The sequence below is a fragment of the Poecile atricapillus genome, chromosome 18 (genome assembly GCF_030490865.1).
Source record: "Poecile atricapillus isolate bPoeAtr1 chromosome 18, bPoeAtr1.hap1, whole genome shotgun sequence".
Taxonomy (NCBI): domain Eukaryota; kingdom Metazoa; phylum Chordata; class Aves; order Passeriformes; family Paridae; genus Poecile; species Poecile atricapillus.
The window spans coordinates 7,084,818-7,107,320 of record NC_081266.1 but is presented as its reverse complement, the minus strand read 5'-3'; the positions used below and the strand labels follow the sequence as shown (position 1 = coordinate 7,107,320).

Below are 22,503 nucleotides of genomic sequence, written 5' to 3'. Positions count from 1 at the left end.
ATGGAATAAAGTGACCAGATAACACAGCAAGGACACGGTTATGAGTTACTCTGGCCCCAGCAGCAAAAGAAGTTTATAATCCTCCCTGCCACTGGTCAAATCAGTGCTGCTGATGTTTGGGATGCCTATTTTTAACTCAAATCAGTTCAATGACCCAATTTACCGCAGCCAGATAAACAGCTGTAATTGTCCAATCATGAAACACAGTGGGGAGCAGGGGCAAGAAGGAAACTTCTGAAATTTGTTTCATTATCAAAACCATTCCTGTGTAAAGGTAATCCTGAGAAAGCAAAGATTTTCACCTCTTGAGGCCAGATGAGATTATACAGCCCCAATATGATCTCTCAGACTCTCAGCAATCCTAATTCTCCTAGTGTCCCTTCTAAAACCAAGCTCAGTTCAGTTGCTGACTGACAGATGCTCTCACTCAGGAGCAGCACTCCTCTAGCTACTCCCAAACCATTTCTTTCCCTGCAGTCAGAAGCTACAGACTCTCCTTCAGGTCCCACTGCTCCCTTGCAAAGAGAGGGGCACCCAGTACTGGCCAAAGCAGGAAAATCCCTGGGTGCTCCTGCTCACACTGTCACAGTTTGTGGGTAAACATCACCTTCACAGGTTCTCAATGAAGACTCTCAAATAAGCTTCAGATTCTCATCTTTTCTATAAAAAAACACAGTGAAGAATTATGGCAGACTCTGGAAACTATCACCAGAGACAGATACAAGAGATAATTCTTTCTGTGCAAGAGCACAAGTTGGAGATCTATAGGAAGGAGGAGGGAAAACAGCAACAACTAAAGGACCAGACGTGGGCAAAATTCCATGTTACAGCTATTTGTTACCTCTTAGGTAACAACTAAACTAACTGGAGAAATAAGCCAGTTTTACAAACAATTTGAGTAAGTGCCTCACCACATGGTTAGAATAAAAGGCGAATTGCTTTATATAACAGAGAGAGACTTCAGGAATAAGGAATATTTTAAAAGGGAAAATTCAAAATACTCCCAGTAGAAGCCAGGAAGGAAAGCAAAGTCTGAACATCACTCAGTAAGACTGACTCTTCAATTATCTCAAACTCCAGCATACTGAGAAGGAAGCAGCACATTTTCTTGCCATGCTCCACTATCAGAATTAGTACATAAAAAAATAAAATAGTGAGTTCTGTATGTTAAAATACATCAACTCTTCTACCCTATCCAATGGATGCCAAGCATTCACGTAACATGAACAGCAAAGGTGCAAATAAACTGCTTATATCTTACATATAGAAGGGACTTCCAGCAAAGCAACAAACTGGTTCCAGTATCGCTCTGGAACCTTACAGAGGGAGCTGGTGTGTTTCTGCAGGAAGTACAGCATGCTGGAATTATGACAGCTGACATGAAATACTCTGATGCAATAGTGAGAAATGGACACATGAATGTGTCCAAAGAACATATGAATCTCAAAAACAGATGTCAGATCACCCAAGAGATTTAATCATTAGTGGTGTGACCACCAGCGGGGTGCACAAAGCAGAAGAAATAGCAACACAGAGCATTTTTTTTGTGATCAAAGAGGCTCTGGAAATGAGCTGCAGCATCTCGGGACTCCAGCCATCTTTTATTCAATTTTTTCTATGTCAGCTTTCATGATCAAGATAAATATGCTCTGGTGTTGTATAATAAACTCATTTACCTTATTAAAGTGAAAACAAAGAGAAAAAGGTTGTTTTCTCACTGCACCACCTACTTCAAAATGCTATGCCCTGATTTGGAAGTTCTGACTAGAGCTACTAACTGCTCAGATTTGCACTCTGCCTTTAGCTATCTGTGCCTTTCACCTCAGGCAAGCTGGCCCAAAGCTCCTCAGGGCTGGTGGCTATTCACCCACACTCAAAGCTGCTCTCTTGCTCTCAGTTCCAACACACACTGGCAAAAGCTGAGGGAAACAGCAGGAGTGGAAAGCAGTCAGTCTCTACCAGACTGTACCACCTTTCCGAAAGACGTAAACCAGGACAGATACAGGGTGAGTACTCCAGGGTTTTCAGGCATTTGGAACCAACAACTGGGCTTACTGTTCACACACCACAGCCAAGTGAGGGACATGTGGAGATCTGCCCCTGGAAAAGGAAGTACACAATTCACTGCTTTGGATAGGTAGAGAACACTCCACCTGCTTTGCTCACCTCTCTCCATATGAATAAAATTTCTTATGTTAAGGCAACCCCAAAAGAACTTGTTACAGAGCAAACAGAGTTTGTAAAAGAAGCAACGCTTCCCTCAGTTCTTTAGAAAATACTGCTCTATGGGGAATTGACCACTAGGATGATTATCTAAGAATAAAACAACCCCACAACCTTAAAATATCTCAGTTTTTCAAAGTAACATAAACAAAAACAATATTAAAAAAATAGCTTGGCTGCCCTTAACACAGGCAGAATGTAAAGCTATATACAAGCACTTACCAGATGTGTACTTTGATGTGAAAATAAAGGGAGAATAAGGCAAGCCACCAATATCTGCTTCCTTAACGTGTTTCAAGAAACTAAAAAGAGCAGGCTCAGGGGAGAAGGAGGATTTAATACTTTGATAAAAATGAGTGTGTATACTTCAAAGCTACAATGACTGCTTTAGCAATTACTGTGCTGCAGCTTCCGTCACTGCACTGGAAAGGCAGCAAGAACTCGAGGCCTTTAATTCCCACAGGCAGTAACATCTCCAAAAAGAAGTGACAGGCTATCTCTAACCCTATGTCTCTCTTTTGTAGGATCCTAATAAAAGGTCAATGTCTTGTAGCCACCTGAAAGGACCTAGGGATCAGCAATATGCAACAAAACACGTCTGTATATCCCTCACCACACACCACTACCCCACTACCACCAGTATGGTTCCAAAGTGGGAACAGACCAAGCCACAAATGAACACTCAAAAAATGGAGTAGACAGGCTCTGGGCATAGCTTATCAGAACGTGCTGTCTCCTCTAACAGAGGAAAGTCACATCCGTAACTTAGTTAACCATGAGAAGTCATCCCAAATTGCTCCCTGAGAGTAATTTCTTACATGGAATACTTTCTACCATGTTTACCTGGACAAACATTTTCCCATGGTCAAATCTGCTAGCATATTCAAGCCATACCTTGATTGTTCTGGAGGCTTGCCTAGAGGCTATCCCAACAGAATTAAATCCTCCAAGGAAAAAATAAGAACCATACAAAACGTTAATTGTAACACCTTGCCCTCCACAGATAAAGCACACACCTATGAGTTTACCAGCTGCAAAAATAGAGAACTGCATTTAAAAAAGAGACTTGAAAAACCAGAAAAGCAAAACATGTCATTGCATATACTCTTCCTGCTCAGAGGCAGGATAAGGCAGTGTGTGTACACACACTCACATAGATGTGGACACTGAAACAAAAGCTAGAAATCGCTCAAAGGCAGCATAGAGCCTACATACAAGTCCTATTATTATGCAGCATACAATCATTCTGCCCTGTGTTGACATTCACAGGAGGGAATGAAATATAGTCCTCCAGCAGAGCACACAAGAGGTAATTATCCTGGATAGGAGAGCAGGATGCATTTCCAGCAGTGAGATGAGAGCTTTACCACAGTCCCCGCGCTAATCCAACTTTACCCTTTTTTTTGGGAAGCAAGGTGGGGGTGGGAGAAAAGCACTTTGGTAAGTTAAGAGGATGAAAAGTCTATTTATATTTTTTAATAAACCATCTTCTACAGTGTTATTAAGCAGCAATCAAAGATGCAGGTGCTACCGATTTGATTGGCAAGAAGTACACGGAGCTGAATATTAAGGAACTCTGCCCCTATAAATAGGTCTAATCACTATCTGAAGTCTGGAAGCTAGTGATGAAAGAAAGCATTAATAAAACCCTAATTAGGCCCCGTAGCAGGCTGTACTCCACCAGGGTGCTCATGTTACTAGATGTCTCTTATAGTAGCACCCTCAAACTCCATTGTAGATGTTACTGCTTTGGTCTCAAGACCTCTAGCAGCTGTTTTAGACAAGAGCGGGGTTTCTCCATCTTTGGAGTGTTTGGCATCAGCTGGGATTTGGCGTCCCAGTGCTATTTCCAGAACAAAACAACTTTCCATTCCAGCTGTCCCACCATGCCCACTATCAAGGACTGAATTAAACTGAGAAGCTGGAGTTCCCCCAGACACAGAAACTGGCAGCAAGTGCAGGAAAGTGAAAAGCTTGAGAAGCCATCATTCTCCTTCCCTCTCAGCAGCCGGAGCACACCAAGGCCCAGCTTACATCACCAGATGTAACAGACATCACTTTAGCCACATCTGTAAAAGCCATTTCTGCTCTTCTCCTCCAGCTTTAGAGGATACTTACTTAACCTTTCAGGCTATCCTAACAGAATAGCATTACCTCAGAAGAACACCAACAACAAAAAGTCCATGTAGAAAATGAATCCTACAGGGCATCTCCTGCTCCCACAACTGCTTATGGATATGGGACTACCAGAACAGCCAAAACCTTTTCAAAAGGAGTCAGCCTCATATCACACTATGGCCCTGCAGAAGCAGTAGAGCACTGAGGAGCCTGACAGTTGGCAGGACTACCTAAAGAAAAGCACTGGCCTGTCAAAAATCTGCTTCTGAAAGCGTTAAGGCACCTCCTTCTGAAGGAGCTAGAGCCTGTTAAAAACACCTTTGGCTCAGACACTTTGTTTCAAAAGAAACAGTAGCTGTGGCAGCTACTAAAGGTGAAATATGGAGACTCCCCCTTACCCCATCAAGTACTCAAAGCCACTTAGATTTCTTGGTTTGTCACATACTGACATATTCCACTTAGGCTTAAGAAAAGGGAACAAAATTTGAGATCTCAAAGCCCAGCTTTACAACAGCATGTGGCAACTCCTTGGCAAAATACCTGACATTTAAAAATGGATTAGATACAACAAATTATATTGACTCGCCAGAAGAGAGAATGTTATTATTTTTTTTTTTTTTCAAAGAGAATCTGAAAAATAGAGACTGAGAAGAATTTAGAGGTGCACTTCAATCCTGATAGCTCCATAAGCTAAGAACCCCTCTAAGCCACTGCTGTCTTCAGGACAATCTTCCCCCTCAACACAGAGCTCTGTTTTGTGAAGCACAGGCAGCCTCCCTCACTGCATCACCTTGCTGAAAAAGCCCTGTCCTCTAAGCACAGGCTGAAATTTATTTCCTTCAGCTGGATACATAAAGCTCATTTTGACAGATAGATGTTGATAACTAAAATTAATGAGATAATCCCCTCTGCAACTGCCACCTTTGACTCTCGTCAGTAATGGAGACAATCAGATGCTGTAACAAACAATTGATCTGATTCCAGGGCAGCACATACAACTGACCATAAACACTCTGCAAACTGCCTGCCCTCCCTTCCTATCACTTATACTTATTACAAAGGAAGCCTAAACAAATAGCTTAGCTATACCTACTATATAGACATCATAACTGAAGTGGAGAATCTCGTCCCAAACATCCAGACACAGCTCTTGCTGCAATTTCCTAAGTGGGGGCACTTGGGTTTTGTATGCCTGAAGTACACAGAAGCCACTGGGTATGCAAAGTCCTCTAGAGAGCCATTTCTCTGCAAGAAGTTCTCTTAAACAATGGAATTCCAAAACCTGGCTAACCAGAATGCTGCTGTAGAGCTTCTGGCAGAATTTCTGGAGCTTCTCATTCTCACTATCAGACCACAGCAATACTTACATCCACAAACACTGTGTCAAAAAAAAAAAGAAAAAAAAAATCCAGCTAGTTTTTCCCTCTCATTCTCTGATGCAAATTCAGCTCCACCCTCCTGCAGAGGGAGATCTGCAGATCTAACCACTGCCACAAACCATAACTTGCAATGTCCTGGTTTTCACCTCCACATTCGGTACCCTCTGCTCCAAAGTTCTGAAGTTTTACAGCCTCCAGGCTCCAGATGCAGTATTAAAACAAAGCCTCAGACATTCTGTTAAGGAAACAACCAAATCAAACCAGCAACCAGACCAGTTCCTGCCTGTTTTATACATTCAAAAGCAAAGACAATGGCACTTCTAGAAGATGACAAGAGGGGAACTCACTAAATAAGGAATGTCTTCAAGTCTGTTCACATTTGCTAGAAGGAATATCCCTACAGAGTGGCCTGATTGACAGGAGCTGATGAAAAGCTGAGCCAAAAAAATGACACCTGGATGGATGGACTATTTTCTGGGAAAGGTTATCTTGTGAAGGGGTCTAAGCAGAGCTGATTAGCTACAGAAATTGCTTTTCTGAGTGATAAAAATGATCCCCTTCAATCTCTTACACCACAGCCATGGGAAACACAACAATTTCAGACATAATCCTCTTCTTCCTCTGCACATTACCTTGAATCTAAAAAAATGTTATAAAAAAAGTCTGCCTTGCTTTCAGGATTACCTCAATATTATTCTTCCCCAGCCCCCAATTTCTACCCTTCCCTTTCACTCACCAAGCTGAGCTTGACGTGACCACAGTCACCTGGTATTACCCAGAAGCCAGATTGTAGAGTACTTCCCAGGAATTATCTGCTTTCAGTTTTCTGGCCCATGAACTCCTGAGCTGAGAGAACAGCACTTTGTACCTGAAGGAATGAAGATTTAAAACTCAGTTTAAATATCTGGAGTGATAGAAGAAGGACAGACGCTAAGAATAGCAGCCTGTGCTGCTCTGGGAGTGCCACAGGCACTCTTCTGCCTCAGGGCTCTGGAGGTGTGGCTGTTTCCCCCTCCCCATTCAAAGCATCCGAGGAATACAGGGATATATCAGGCAGCCTCTACATCCCAGCTTTACTTCTCAGACAAGACAAACATAATGAAGTATCAGGAGAACTTATCAGCCAACCTTCCTAAAATGAAGCCTAAGCAAGGGACAGTTGACTGGAGCACCTCAGATTCCCAGAAAACTGTCATGCAGAAAAGCCACTACGAGGACATGCCAAAGCCACTTTGCTTCCAGGCGTTGCCTCTGGCAAGAGCAGCATTCTCTGCTCCGCTTCCTTTCACTGCTCCTGGAAGACTCCATATTTCAGGGAACTGCCAAGGAATTGGGGCAGTTCTAGCTTCTACCTCATCTACTCCAGGACAGGTTAGCCCAGTCTGAAAACCAGAGCCAGCAACACCTGCCACCCAACCTCCATGAAATAAAGAGGTCATTCTGGGCAAACTCCCTGCTGACATTTGCCTCAATCACGTGATATGGCACAACCACAGTCAGCACTATCCCACACTCCCTGCTGGAACCTGCACAGTCAAGAATTAGCCTCCTCTGCACAGGAATAAAGAGCCTCCTCTTTGGAAAGAGGTCTTTGGGAAAATTCAGGTGCTATTCAAGCATCCAATACCTGAACCACAGCTAATAACCAAAAAAGATAAAAAAAACCCAAACACAAAACCCCCACAAGCAAACAAAAAAACCCAACAAAACAAAACAAAAGGAAGGGAGAAACCTTATCACGGGACTTCCTGTTGATTACTAAAATAAATACTATCAATGGTCATCACTGCTGCATACAAAATAATTTTGTTCCCTGCATCCATCAGCATCCTTTCTTCATGTGCACAGCTAGGTCTAATAGTCTTCTGGTCTTCTTACTGCTGGCCAACTCCTTTATTTTGAACATAGAAGAAGATTATTCCAATAATTGCAATTACCACATCAGCATTTGAGTTCACTGGCAAACACCGACAGTATGGTTTTATTTGACAAATCATTACAACCAGCACAACTACTGGCTTGGGAGTGTACTTGGAATAGCACAAAACACCCAAACCCCATTACAAGCCATTAGCTGACTTTCTGAGGAAAAATCATAAAATGCACAACACGGAGTCCCATGTCTCTCTGACACCTCCGTCTCTTTTTCTCCCTTCAGGCTGCAGCATCTCCTGTCTGTCCCTACAAGGTACCTGATCCACACTGAAATGAAGCACTGCCTTTGCCACTCCCTGAAACACCGTGTGGAGCTCAGGAGTCCTGTATGTCACTGCCAACTTGAGGATTCCATGCTCCATGCCCGCCTGGCAGATCTCCCAGTCTATGTCACGGCCCAGCACCAAAGCACCACATAACAATCACAGAGCAGCGCAGGTTGGACGGGACCTCGGTGGGTCACCTGGCCCAAGCCCCTGCTCAAGCAGACTCATCCCAGAGCACCCGGCCCAGGATGGCACCCAAATGGTCCTTGAATATCCAGTAAGGGAGACTCCACCACCTGCCTGGAAAATATTTTTCTCGAGGCTGAACAAACCCAACTCCCTCAGCCTGCCCTCACAAGAGAGATGCTCCAGTCCGTTAATCGACTTTGTCGCTCTCTGCTGGAGCTCCATGTGTCACATGCCCTGAGGAATCCAGAACTGGACGCAGAACTCAGGTGTGGCCTCACCAGCCCTGGGCAGAGGGGCAGGATCACCTCCCTCGACCTACAGGCAATGCTCTTCCTAACGCACCCAGGATCAGAAATGCAACAAACCATTTCCCAGCTCTGCTGCCCCTCCCTAACAGGCGCTGCTAAGCTCTCCTACCCAGCAGCTGCCGGGTTCCCGACGCACAGCGCCTGTAGCCCCCAGGCGAGACAGGCCGCAGTCCCAGCACAGCCCCCGCAGAGGCCCCGCTCGGGCCCGGCGGGAGGGCACCCACCGGAGCCGGGCTGCTCCCGGAACAGGTCCCGGAACTGCTCCTGGAGCCGTTCCCCTGCACCGCCGGCCGCTCCCGCCGGGGCTCTGAGGGGGGGGCCCCGCTCCGCTCCGCTCCCGCCCGGGCTCTGAGGGGCCCGGCCCCGGCCCCGCCCCCCCGCGCGCTCCCCTCACCAGCCGCCCGCGGCCACGCCCCCGCTCGCGCCGCTTCCGCCCTCTCGGCGCGTCACTTCCGGCCGAGCAGGGCGCCCCCGCGGGCCGCGGTTCCGGGGGAAGCGGTGGAATGGCGGCGATGGTGCCGGGGACGGACCCTCAGGAGCACCGATCCCAGCGCCCGGCCCTGCACAGCACCATCCCCAGAGTCCCACGCTGTGCCCGGGAGCGCTGGCAGGCTGGGGCTGTGCCCGCTGCCCTGGGGAGCTGTTCCCAAAACACCCTCTGGGGGAAAAACCTTTTCCTGATACCCCAAACCTGCCCTGGCCCAGCTCCGGGCCATCCCTCGGCTCCTGTCAGTGTCAGCACAGAGAGGAGATCAGTGCCTGCCCCTGTTCCTCTCAGAGAAGTTGACCACCACCATAAAGTCTCCCCTCAGTCTCCTCCAGGCTGAACAGACCAAGTGCCCTCGGCTGCTCCTCACAGACTTCCAATCCAGAACCTTCTAAAAGCTGATTTAACAAATACAGAATTTTTAAGAATGTTGCACTAGTTTGTTATTGTGTTGCTTTCACGCTTCCCTTTGTGCCCACATTCCAGCAACCAAGGTCTCCCGCCACAAACGCTCATGAAAAATGAATTGCGAGAGCACATCTGTAAACATTAAATCCACACTTTGAAGGGCTGCACATGACAGAGGTATTTTAATGCTTTCCACTTCAGGATCAGAAACAATTTCTCAAAACTTATGTAAACAGTTCCAACTTCACACCATTTGAATAGCAAATAGCAGCTTTTGGATGCACCAGGGAACACTCATGATTGATACGTAGCATTAAAAGCGGTGCTTTAACAGGGGAAAAAAACAAGGCAAGCCTCTTCAAACAGGGAATGCACTTGAAGACATCAGCACCCACTCATGCATATCCTGCTCAGGGGAAAAGGGTAAATTCATGACATAAATTACCTGTTGCAGATTGTTTGCTCGGTTCCACTCCTGTGCAGTAGAAGCGCAGACTGAAGTAGGGGAGTGATGTTGGACCCAGTGGAATTGCAAAGGAGAGCAGTAGCCAGCAGCAGCTTCAGAGCCTGCAGGAGGTGCAGTTCTTGCCCTTGTGATGTTTTAATGATGGGCCTGGTAGGACCTGTAAGTACAGAAAGCATAAGAGCACAAGTTCTGAGCACTAAGGACCAAGGTGGGAACTATTGAAACTCTCTATGAGGAATGGAAAATCCTGCCAAAAACTCAAAGCAGATAAAAAATCAGATCTATCTGAGTCTGAGCAAGGAGTGTGTGTGTGTGGGTGTTGGGACCTGTCAAAAATAAAATGGGGAAGTGGATGTAAGAAGCAACAATCCAATCTATTCTTATCCATTTTTATTTATATACTGCTGACGGAAAGCCCTCCAAACTCTTTTTGCTGCTTGGTGAAATCCAGTTCAAACCATTTAAACACTCAAGAGAAAGCAAGAAGTGATGGCAGGCTGACACAGTCCCTTCCCGTGTCCCCCTCCCAACCTGAGGAAGAGGATCTGGCAGGCTGACAAAATCCATGGTTAAAGGACAAAAAGAGAGCTAACAGAGAGAGAGAAAAGAAAGACTGGATCTTAGGCTGGGTGGGCAGAGCAGCAGGGATACAGCAAGGCCTGGGTGAGAAGCAATAGCAGGGTAGCACTGGACTGGACAAAGCACTAGGAAGATCCTGGTAGTGGGTGAGAGGCTGTAAATGCTTGTGAACCTCTGGGTAATATTGTCATATATCCAACCTCTTTCCTGTGCTGGCAAGATGTGTCTAACCGGGCACAGGCAGGTGTGGACAACAGCACAGAAAGAGTCTGGAGGCGAATCAGGAGAGCAGCTGCCTGACAGTGTTTAATTCAACTGCAAAGGCAGCAGTCTCCACCCAGCTGCATGGCTTGGCTCATGGAACTGGCTAACAGAGATGGAGCAACACCACTCCCAGCCAGTGGAAAACTGGACACACTTTTTTCTCTCTCCAGAAAAATATTTACTGGATACATTTCATAACCTTTCACTGGCTGTTTTTGGTGGTTCTGAGGACAGAACCCTTTTAGTTCAGCAAGTGGAATCTCAGGGAGCCGACTGGCACCTGTGACTGCCAAGCTCACCCTGCATTGCCTTGCACTGGCAAGTTTCAGCCAACAAAGAGTCGCACACAGTATTTTTCTCCTCCAACAAAAGGAGCACTACTGTCTAGAGTCTTCTTTTGTCTGTTAGCTTTTCCATCATTACAATATTCAAGTGCTTCCACCCTGTCCAGAACTCTTGTATAAAAGCATTTTTTTCCTGTAGGCTAGACCCACTGCAATTATCTACACACAAACCGATCACTCATCTATTGTTGTGTCACAGCCACAAATTCGTGTGTAGCAGCCAACCCTTTTAGATTCACATTGTATTTGAACTCATTTTCACATTTCTGAAGCTGCATTTTTCCACCAGAGTGCTTTTTCAAAAGTAAAAAAAAAAAAAAAAAAAAAGTCAAACCAAAACACTCAACCTTCAAAACATTAAATTAACTTGCTCTTTCTTTTGTTATCTTGTACTGAGCAAAGTCACCTTGGGCTGGTAATTAGTGCCTCACTTTTCTTGCTAGAAAAAGGGAAACAATAATATTTTTTCATCTTTGATATTTTTAGAAAATGTTGCTGCTTAGTATTTATTTTAATGTTTTATACCAAAATTTAATAACAAAACTCAGAACCTGAAGGAAAAACGTGAAAAGAAAAGGTGAGGAGAATACAGAGTGCTGCTGTGTTTGTGTTTTGAAGGTGCTGGAAATTCCTGTAGTCTGTTGAACAGCGTTTGTCAAACATTCAGGCAGAACTGTCTGAGTTGCTTTTGCACAAGGTCAGAACACAGATCAGCTCTTACTCCAGACATCCCTCTTGCTTTGGGGGTTTTCAGATCTGAGGGATGTTTTGCTGTTGCAGTTGGATGTAGGGTAGAGCTCACCTAACCTTTAGAATTGTTTGGAGCTCAGATTTTGTTCCAGGTCTGACTCTAATGCTTTACTTGTAGCGTTGCCTTAGAAGAACAGGCAGGAACTCTGTCCCTTGTTCTGTGTCTGGTGACAATTAGCTCTTCGTCTGAGTGCACACTAGCCATCAGTACATGCTCACAAGATGTTGAAACAAAACAAAGCCAAACAGCTTTGTTTAGTCATTTGTGAGGAAAAAGTAAAATGTGAAGTACCTTTATTTCCCCATGGCATATAGATGCTCTAACATGAATGCCTGTATTACCTCTGAGGTATTCTTACTGCAGGTGGATCAAATAAGGGCCAAGTGCAGCCCCCTTTCCTTTTGCACAAGCTTTCTTCTGACTCAGGTATCTGGAGACACTTTTCTCACACACCTTCTCACAAACACATGGCTTTCCTCTTCCCCTAGAAGTGAGGCTTTGGGGTAAAATGGAGTGGAACAAACTAGAACCTGAAGTTGATAGAAGTACCATATCTGTACTGCTGCTCTTGCTTCTCCTCCTCCTCAATCCCTTCTGCTTCTACACTTTCTCCCCTATCATCCAAGCCTACTGCTCAGTCCTGGAGTCACAGCTCTAAACATCACTCACCAGGATTGTGTTACTTATTTTTCATGGGTGCCAGAGCTCTTCTGACTGCCATCAGACTGTGAGTTCTCCAGGGCACAGCGTGCCACGGTGTTTCACGCACGGCTCCGGCTGAAGCACTCAGGCAATGTTGGGACCCACCCCCCAATAAACTACAAAAATGCAACTTCTTCAGTGTATGTGTGAGTATTAAATGACTCTTGTATTACTGGCACAGGTTAAAACGGTACCTCTTTGTATGAGTGACTGAACCAGTGTCTCTGATGCATCTTGAACTGGCTGGTAAGGAAAAGCTGGATTGCAAAATTCCCAGTCTTAAGTGTTGCTGGGAAGACTCTCAGCTGTGACCTCCAAAGTGCCATTCTTCACATGGCATCTACACAAGTTTGCACACTCACAGTAATAACTTCTGCTGACTTTAAAAAAAACAAAAGCATGTTTCTGAAACAAAGGTATATCAGTGAAACAATAGTAACAAAAAATACACCCCAAAGAGTAGGAAGCCCCTGGAGAGGAGCACAGATGACGGCAGTGTTCCAGCCACGTTCTTTTATTCTGTGGCTCCTTTCCAGGCTGCCAGAGCACCCCCAGCCCCGACAGTCCTGAGTGGGGCTGAGCTGGCTGCCCACGTGAGAGCTGTGGGAGCACAGCACAGCACTGTGGCTGCAGGCTAATGCTTTTATTTCTACCACGTGTGTTCCTACGAGCATGGTAACAGGAGATAGGGATCAAATCCATGCTTCTTGCATAACTGAACAGAGCATTCCCGCTAGGCTACCTGGCAAGAGATCAAACCTCCCATACCAGGCCTCTATAAAAAAATAAATGAAAGAGAGAAATATTATGAACAGCCATGGCTAAGAGAAAAACGACAGGTAATCTAAGGTCATCCATTTAGCCATGCTCCCAACAGGCCCAAATTACTTGTTTAACTTTAAAGTCAACACATACAAACAAGACTCACAGAGTCTGCAGCATTCCATTACACCCTCACGTTCTATACCAGCCACGCACACAATCCTATACTCACATTCTGTAACACCCAGATATTTGCCATGCAGTGCCAGCAGCTTCCATTTCATACTCAAGCCAGAAGCCAGCTCTCCAAAGCTTCTCCCCTTTGCTGCAGCCATGAGCCTCACTGCTGGCTGTCCTTCTGCTGCCATGACAGAGACAGGACTTGTCAGGAGCTCACTAATTGCCCTTGCCACGTGAGGAGGGCATGAACCCGAGGAGACAACAGGAACCCGAGGAGGGAGCAGGAACCCAAGGAGAGAACAGGAACCCAAGGAGAGAGCAGGAACCCAAGGAGAGAACAGGAACCTGAGGAGAGAACAGGAACCCAAGGAGAGAACAGGAACCCGAGGAGAGAACAGGAACCCAAGGAGAGAACAGGAACCCAAGGAGAGAACAGGAACCCAAGGAGAGAACAGGAATCCGAGGAGAGAACAGGAACCCGAGGAGAGAACAGGAATCCGAGGAGAGAACAGGAACCCGAGGAGAGAACAGGAATCCGAGGAGAGAACAGGAACCTGAGGAGAGAACAGGAACCCAAGGAGAGAACAGGAACCCAAGGAGAGAACAGGAATCCGAGGAGAGAACAGGAACCCAAGGAGACAACAGGAACCCAAGGAGAGAACAGGAACCCAAGGAGAGAACAGGAACCCAAGGAGAGAACAGGAGCCCAAGGAGGGAGAATGAACCCGAGGAGAGAACAGGAACCCAAGGAGAGGACAGGAACCCAAGGAGGGAGAATGAACCCAAGGAGAGAACAGGAACCCAGGGAGAGAACAGGAACCCAAGGGGAGAACAGGAACCCAAGGAGAGAACAGGAACCCAAGGAGAGAACAGGAACCCAAGGAGAGAACAGGAACCCAAGGAGAGAACAGGAACCCAAGGAGAGAACAGGAACCCAAGGAGAGAACAGGAACCCAGGGAGAGAACAGGAACCCAGGGAGAGAACAGGAACCCAAGGAGAGAACAGGAACCCGAGGAGGGAGAATGAACCCAAGGAGAGGACAGGAACCCAAGGAGGAAGGAGCCAGCCACAGCTCCCAGCTACCATGTTAGTGAATCATTATGAAGATCGCTCCTCTTTTGATTATGACATCCATTAAGTTTATTTAGAACAGTGTGGGTGCTAAATATTAGATGTTGTTCCCAAAAAAATTGAAGATTGATTATTTTTTTTGCTTTCCATTCTGAAAGTCTCAAATAAAAATTAGCATTCTGAGGAAAATTCACTGCACTGCCTCCCCAGCTTTGGACATTACTTTTTTTTTTCTCTCTTGTTCTTTTTTTTTTTTTTTTTTCCCAATCCTTCTGGACTTTTACTTCTCAAAAGGAGAGGAAAAAAATTGGAATTCTGAAGAACGTTTCTTCCTTTTTATAAAAATATTGCTTTTAAAAATTCACATTTTTCAAATCACATATATTTAAACTAGGAGCTTTAAAAGTATTTTATCTGTTTCCAACATTAGGTTCAATGTTTTTAAATGTATATTTTAATGCTTCAATACATAAGTCACTGCTGGATACAAATTAGGGGATTTTTGAATATATTTGGAAAGCTAATAAAAAGAGAAGCATGAAAAGAGATGCAAGGCCCTACATTAAAGATTAGGACTAAAAGTAACTGGAGAGAAAGATGTTCTATTAAAAGCCTACTGAAAATATTAGTGTGTATTAAGACATCCTGACAAATGCTTGTCTGAATACTGACAGCAGGACACTCAAATAATTTTAGGACACTCTGTTTCCAAGCCGAATAATGAGAGGTAAAAGCAAGGGGGGAAAAAAAGAAGCAAAAAATAAGCTTTCAGTAAATAATTCATTTTCATTATTGACATCATCAATTAGGACTCAGTCCTGCACCATTTAATTGTACTTTTGACATTGCCTCCTAAAAACATATTTCAGAAAATGAGGTAATATGTGATTAAGAAAAATTTGCACTTAAATGAAATTTGCACTTTAATAAAAGCTTGATCCTGCAGACTTAGTTTCAAGCTGGAAACAATTTTTCATCTTTTCAAACATAAAAGCTAAATAACAGAAATCAATATTCCCTGGGAATAACACACCTGTGAGTTCATCCAAATTCCTTGCTTGTCAATAGCAAGCTCCTGTTTTAGGATTTAAGGGGATGTTCAAATTGGTTGGTTTGTGCAAATAATTGATTATTTGATTTAGTTGTTGAACCAAAAAATTAAAGTCTGCTTTTTTTTTTCCAAAGACATGCCCAAAACATTGTTTTCAGTGTTTTTGGTAAATAATAAAATTTTATAGTTTCAGGGTAAATTATTTGCTATTTTTTTGTTGGAACCAACATTAGTTCTGTAACCTTTTTTTCCAGATACGTGTAATAAAAGCGAAGGACTAGATTCACAGAAGAGCCTAGGCATTACATTCAGAGATTTTTTTCCCAGTTTCTACTCAAATGGAAATTTAGTAAAAACTCAAAATTCCTACCTGAAATATTTTCTTTCTGAATGAGCAGTGAAATACACGTTAAACATTTCCAATGAAACTATTAGTTTTGCATTTCAATCTTTGTATTGCTCTTCAGTATTCACATCAAAGCTTACTATATGAGGCTATTATAATTCCTCTGTGCTGCAGGCCAAATTTCCTGGTGGTCCCTAAAGTTATGCCATATTAACTGCCTTGTAATAGCTCTATGCCAAGGTGCCACGTTTATTCCACAGGATTTTTCTCCAGAAACATGAATTTTGTTCTACATTTATGTTATAACATCAGGTCCCTACTTAATTCTAAGGCAGATGTAATCTGTCTTTTCATTTACAAAGCAGTAGGAATACATATCTCCCACTTCAGCCTTTAATTCCCCTTCCATTTTAGAGTGATGTAAAGAGGCCAGAATAATACTCTGCAACACAACATATATTTTAATAGCATTTTGTCATTGTTTCATGATAAAAATGGTGCATTTGTTTAGAAAGTACTTCTATGAGTATTTCCACAAGCTAGTGAAACTGCATAGCTCATTTTAAAAAAAAACGTAGAGCTAATCATCTATAGATTACTCCAGGTTTTAATTTTTTCCTATTCCTGGGAGAAGACAAAGGGCTTAGGGAAAAAACCGAACAAAATGTTGTCCTTATTGTTTTTAATCTCAAAAATATTCAGCGAGTGCATCCCAAATTCACAAATAATTGTTCATGTTTATTTTAACAAATAAACAATTATGACTACATCCATTTTATCATGTCCTTCAGTTGTAGGTGAGCACATCCACTAAAATGAGCAAGGAACCAAGGATTTTCATCAAGAAGACACAGCCACAGCCAAGCTCCTAAGCTCCCAGCTCAGGCTGAGCTTCAATCAACAACAACAGACGTGTTCTCAGAGCTACACAGAACAAGAATATGACCTTGAATTTCCTACTGAGCCCTGAGCGTCAGGGTTGAGCCCAGAAATGCTGTGGGTTTGTTTGAGGAGGCCTCTTTGTCCATTTTTATCCAAGTATTTTGCTTGCAGGCAGAGGTGCAGAGTTGGATTGCTGAAGACAGGCTACATCCTGCTCTGAGCAGTGACCAGCACCTGCATCCTCTGCCTGCACTGCCTCGGGCCACTCCTGCCTTTAACGTGGGCTGCTGGGGATGTGTCCATGTGTGGAGCAGGGACCTGACCTTTCTGGCATGAAGGGAAATTGGGAAATCACAGAGATGGCTGGGACAGGCCAGTCCAACAGCATTAGGAGCAAAAATCTGGCTTGTGAGGAAGAGTCCAAATGCTCAGAACCGTCACAGAACAACTGCTGCAGGGGATAAAGAATATCTGAGAGGATCCATTCATATAAACATAAGGAAGAGAAAGATTTTTGAGTGTACCTCAAGATAACTATGTAGGACTTATCAGAAGGAAAACAAAAATATAAACCAACTACAAGAATATACCTTAAAATTCAAATTGCTCTAGTAGTGGTGGCACTATATCCAGAGCACAGTTGGGGCAGCACCTACCTCTTGTTATGCTGACTGAGATTTACAGTTGAGAGCTCCTGACTTTATTTTGGGCTAAATTCACAAAATCACAGGATGGCCTGTGTTGATAGGACCTCTGGACATCATGTAGCCCAACTTCCCTGCTAAAGCAGGTTGCACAGGATCACATCAAGCTGGGTTTTGAATATCTCCAGAGGAGACTCCACAGCCTCTCTGGACATCCTGTTCCAGTGCTCTGTCACTCTCAAAGTAAATAAGTCTTTCCTCATATTCAGATAGAACTTCCGGTGTTTCTGTTTGTGCCCTGCACCTCTTATCCCGTTGCTGTGCTCCTCTGAGGAGAGTCTGGCCCCATCCTCTTGACTGTGCCCCTGATAGTCACAAAAATGGTGGCACAACATTCTACCTTGTCTTTATCATTGCAGAGCAGTCCATCTGGACCAGCACTAGCAATGATTAGGTAGTTTTGCTCTTTTTCCTCTTTGGAAATCCAACCAGGACAGGCAGACTATCACATTAAGAGTTTCTCCATTCCCCTCTTTGAATATAGGCAGCAGGAGCTTGGCCTTGAGTATGCACCATTACCTTCACAGAAGGGAAGGAAATACAAAAAAATTAATGCCAAGCCCAATATTGTTTCAGTCACATTTGGTATTTTATAGGCCTGTTTTGTTCAGTTTGGTATAGTAGTGTTTATGTCCTGAAATCTATGGTCTGAAACACAGGAGTGTATGTTATGGAAGAATCCCCCCTGCTGCAGAATCTCAGCATCTCCGTTTCCAGGAGCTCAGGACAACGTGACGAGCTAGTGCCAGGTTTGCATTAAGAACAACTGATTTTATTTAGGTCCTTCTGAAAATTAATTTTGGTCTTTTTAAACTGACCAGCTTCATTCCACAACCACCAGAGTTAAAGAATAAATACTCTATCACATTTATTTTCATTATATCAACACTCATGCCTTATCAAGAAAGTGTTATCTGCATCTGAAAGACTGGCAGAAGGAGGTAAGTGGAAGTTGCCAGCTGATGCTTCAGCTAGACAGACTTCTGTGCTTGGCTTGAACTCACTGATTTCAAAATGAGGCCTCATGCACCTGCTTGCCTGCAGCAGCTTATAGGATTGGGGTCAGAACTGCAGCTACCAGGGAAGCCTCTCCCTCAACCCTGCCTCCAGTTTTTTCTTATCATTGTCATGCTTATATCATGTTTAGCAGCACTAATGCAGCCTGATCTCTCTAAACTATGTCACACTAGTGGAAGAAAAAAAGCAGTGTTTGTCTGCCCTCTCCTTCTCTGTACTCTCCTTTTTATTTATTACTATTTTTATTATTATTTTTTTAAAATTATGACTCTGTGAGAATGCCAGATTTATTTTGGCAGATATGGCTGCTAATTCATATCTACTATCACTGAGAGACATGATCTGAATTTGTGATGTCTCTCTATTTATAATACATTTGTTACCTTAATAAATACTTGTGATTTGTTTATCTGACACAGATGACATGTTTATTATTACAAATAAGCTTCTTGGTCATGATTCACATTGGTCTCTATTATTTTGGACTGTTTTCATTTATCTGTAGGCAGCTCATTCTGTTTTATATATCCTGTCGCAGTTGGTTGTGTTTTGCCTTTTTGTGCTGATTTCTGTAAAAAAAGCCCAAAACATCACATATAGGAGTAAAACTCAATGAGAATGTGTCCAAAATCACCGCTCTATGACATCCATCCAGCAGTAATTTCAATGTGAAACGGAGTACAAACCTGAACAGATGGGAAGCTTTTAAACAAATCATAATTGAAGTCATCAGCAAATAGCTCTGGCTCCTTTAGGATCCAGACCTATACACTCTTCAAGTCTTACAAAGCGGACTTCAACCCAACTTTCAAGTTTTGAGTCTTTTCACTGTACTCAGCGTGTCTTTATTACAAATATTCAGAGTTTCTCTTCAGCTTCCTGAGAGCACTTTAGGTACATTTCTGCCTCTTTTTGCAGATTCACTTTTCTTCCCCAGCTTCCACACCAGTCTTGCCAGCAGACCAAACATCAGCCTTCCCCCTGTCTGAGTTGTGCCCAGCAAGGTGAGTGACAGCCTGTGCATCCTCAGTCCCTGCCTCCTGTCCCTTCCACCGGTCTCCCTGGGTGTCAGTGCTGCCCAATTCACTTCAGTTTTTGTTCCCCACCATGCAGGCACTGTTACTGCTTGTGACTCCTTCCAGGGACAAGACCCTCTGTCCTTTGCCATTTCTTTGCTTCCTAAGGTGAGCACTGCAGAGAGTGCTGCAGAGGGAATGAGTGACCAAACTCTTATCTCTGCAAGGGATGAAACGACAAAGCAGTGCTGCTGTGAGCTGTGGGGATAGTTTTATTTTTTTTGGTCTTTTAAAAATGACTGTAGTGTTGTTTCAGAAGATACTTCTGCTCACTATCTGAAAAGGTCTGCTAGGCTGCTCTTACTTGAGAGGTGTATAAATAAGGTAGCCAGAAAATCAGTGGGGAATTTCTCTCTGGCTAAGGTAAATACTGCAATTTTCAGCTGCTTGCCTTGTCACCAGATTGGCTTCAACCATTGCCAAAATTCCATCAGTTGTGAAGAAATTTACAAGACCGAATGGCTTGCACCCAAAGCTCAACCCTTGGTTAAGCTAATTCATACAACACGAAATCTGGACCTGGGATCCGCCACCATTTGGCTTATCTCCTGCTCTTTATGGTTCTCTCAGAACAGAGCCGCCTTTTGTGTCCTTGGCATGAGGCAGAAGTTCTACCCTGTGGAGCCAGTCAGGCAGCTGTGTGGATGGGGGGTGGATGTCTGAAACAATTCCCTTGTGTTCCTCAAAGAAAAGTCTGGAGGAAGTTCCTTCAGTTTTGAGTTTCATCTCTTCATATGCTCCTTGAAATTCTTTCAGACACCAAAATAGAACACAGAAGTATTTATCACAAGTTAGCACGTCTGAGCAGAAGGGATCCTGTCTACAAGCAGATTTGAAGACAAAAGTTGACCTGAGCAAAAGCCTGACCATAAATAATGAGCAATAAGAGACAGGAGCACATCTCAGCAGTGACCTCTTCAGCAAACACTTAGGCTGTCTCTAGTCAGACCATGCTGCATATCGGGAAGTCTGAAAGATTACCTCAAAGGCCAAAACCCCCAAAAGACCCGAGTTTTTAGAAAATTACATAATTTAAAGAGATCAGTCCATTTATCTTGCTAAAAGTAATATCATCAGGTGATTTGATCAGTCACCTTCAAACAGAGAAAAACTTTAGGACTAAGGAGCTCTTTATCCTGGAAGAGAACGGCATAATTACTCATGTCTGGAAAATGAAAAGGATAACTTCATGCAAGAAAAATATTCCAACTTGTCAACCATGACTGAGATTAACCACAGTGACAAAATATCATAGAATGAGACAAATTCTCTACCTTGTACTATCTTCCCAGTGGTACCAGAAGCATTTCTGGAGATACATTTTTCTTAAACTCATGTTCCAAGCTGCATAAGATTACACAGTATGTAGCACATCGTGCCAGATGTTTTATTGATTTGTTCTAGCCTTCACTTCCCTGAGAAGTCATCATCTGCTTACCACTGTTATGAAACCTGAGCATAGACCAAACAAGCCACACTGTCAAGGTGAAACAGGACTGCACTGAGTCTGGCAGTGAACAGAAAAGGCTCTCTGCTCCAGATGAGGACTGAGTAAAGACACAAAGAGTCCTCTGGTATCTTCATCTTTAGTCCTGCAGCTAAAGCCAGCTGTTATGGTCTGCAGTCTTACCTTCTTTAAGCTGAATTCTGCAACAAGGTCAACTTCCTTGTTTTGAGGCTGTTGAATTGTTAATTCAAACTGAGAGCACAAAATCAGAAGCAAAGGGAAAATGTCTTCTATATACTGAACATTAAGAGTTGAAATGTGGTAAGGACAAATGCTGCTTCCTCTGTCAATTTTTTTTTCTCTTCAGTGGAACACAGCTAAGCTGACATAAATATTTTAAACAGCTGCTCGTCAGAAAAATGCTGTATTGTAGCCTGAGCTGAAATGCATCCTGTTCATGAATGTTTTTTGTTTTCTTGACAGTATTTGATTTCAGCCATTGCAGAAAAAACTTCTGGTTGGAGTATGAGTTTACACTTAACATTCCATTTCTTTTTATTTTTTATCTTTTTTTTTTTTTTTTTTCTGTGTATCGTATGCAAGGTCAGATCACATGAACTTGTCCCCTTGGAAAATCTCCACGTAATTTGGCAGGGCCAGTCAGATAATATTGGGAGAATCAAGCTCATATTCAGTTTTTGTGGTTTTTTTCATTTTACTGCAGTATTTACAAAAGACTGAACAACTGTCAGCTCAAACAAAAACCTAACTGACTCTGAAGAAAATGTCTCTGTGTAGCTTTTGCTCTCTAGAATTAATCAATTAAGTGGTCAAAGCTTAATTTCACGAAAAAGGCAGGAGATAATGTAACATTTAGCAACATGAAAAGAAGAAGTGCAGTCTGAAGAGAGACCTTGATTCCTTTTAATTTGCAGTAAATAACAGAAGGCTGCAGTGGCACAGTTCAAATACAGTCAAGATTTTAAAATGTGTCAAAACCACACATCTCAAATGAAGGCTACAATTCAGATTTTGTACCTTCTCCTGATGAGCAGCTCTTTTAAATATTTATATGGCAGTTTAGCTGTACTCAACCGAAGAGGGAAAAAACCCAACCAAAACTGAAAGAAACTGAAGTATTTATCCTTACTACATCTCAGCTCTTCATGTTTGATTTATAAATTGAGATGTTTCCCACTGCTCCTGGTTTTATGATATCAATATGAATTAACTGCTGCAACACAAGAGAGATTTCACCTTGTTGCAGATGTCAGGACTGCAGACCACAACACCTGGCTTTTGGGTGCTGGACTAGAGGGTGCCAGAGAACTACTCCCACCTTGGCTCAGTGTTCACTTGAAGCAGAGGAAACACTGCTGTTGATTCCAAAGTTTCCTAATTACAGTCACTGAACGTTGTCCTGTGTGATTGTGGGCAACACACTTCTCTTGTGTTAGCCTCATTTTAGCCATCTGTTTAACAGGTGTAAGCAGATTGTGACTTGGCTTGGACTCGGGATGCTGAAACATCTTCCCATTGATCTGAAT

General features: G+C 43.5%; 1 protein-coding gene across 7 annotated transcripts in view; it reads right to left on the bottom strand.

Annotated features, from left to right (window-relative positions):
- WASHC1 (WASH complex subunit 1) overlaps nucleotides 1–8,859 on the bottom strand; it is a 38,343-nt gene extending 29,484 nt beyond the window's left edge. The window contains exons 1-3 of one of the 7 annotated variants that reach the window (XM_058852899.1): nucleotides 8,643–8,779; nucleotides 6,457–6,588; nucleotides 1,973–2,100 (exon numbers count right to left, since the gene is read on the bottom strand). The gene's annotated coding sequence lies outside the window, so the exon portion shown is untranslated. Of the gene's footprint in view, nucleotides 1–1,972; nucleotides 2,101–6,456; nucleotides 6,589–8,527; nucleotides 8,780–8,812 lie in introns of those variants that run through there. The other 6 variants (XM_058852898.1, XM_058852896.1, XM_058852897.1 and 3 more) reach the window with 6 other exon arrangements.
- Between the last annotated feature and the right edge of the window lie 13,644 nt (nucleotides 8,860–22,503).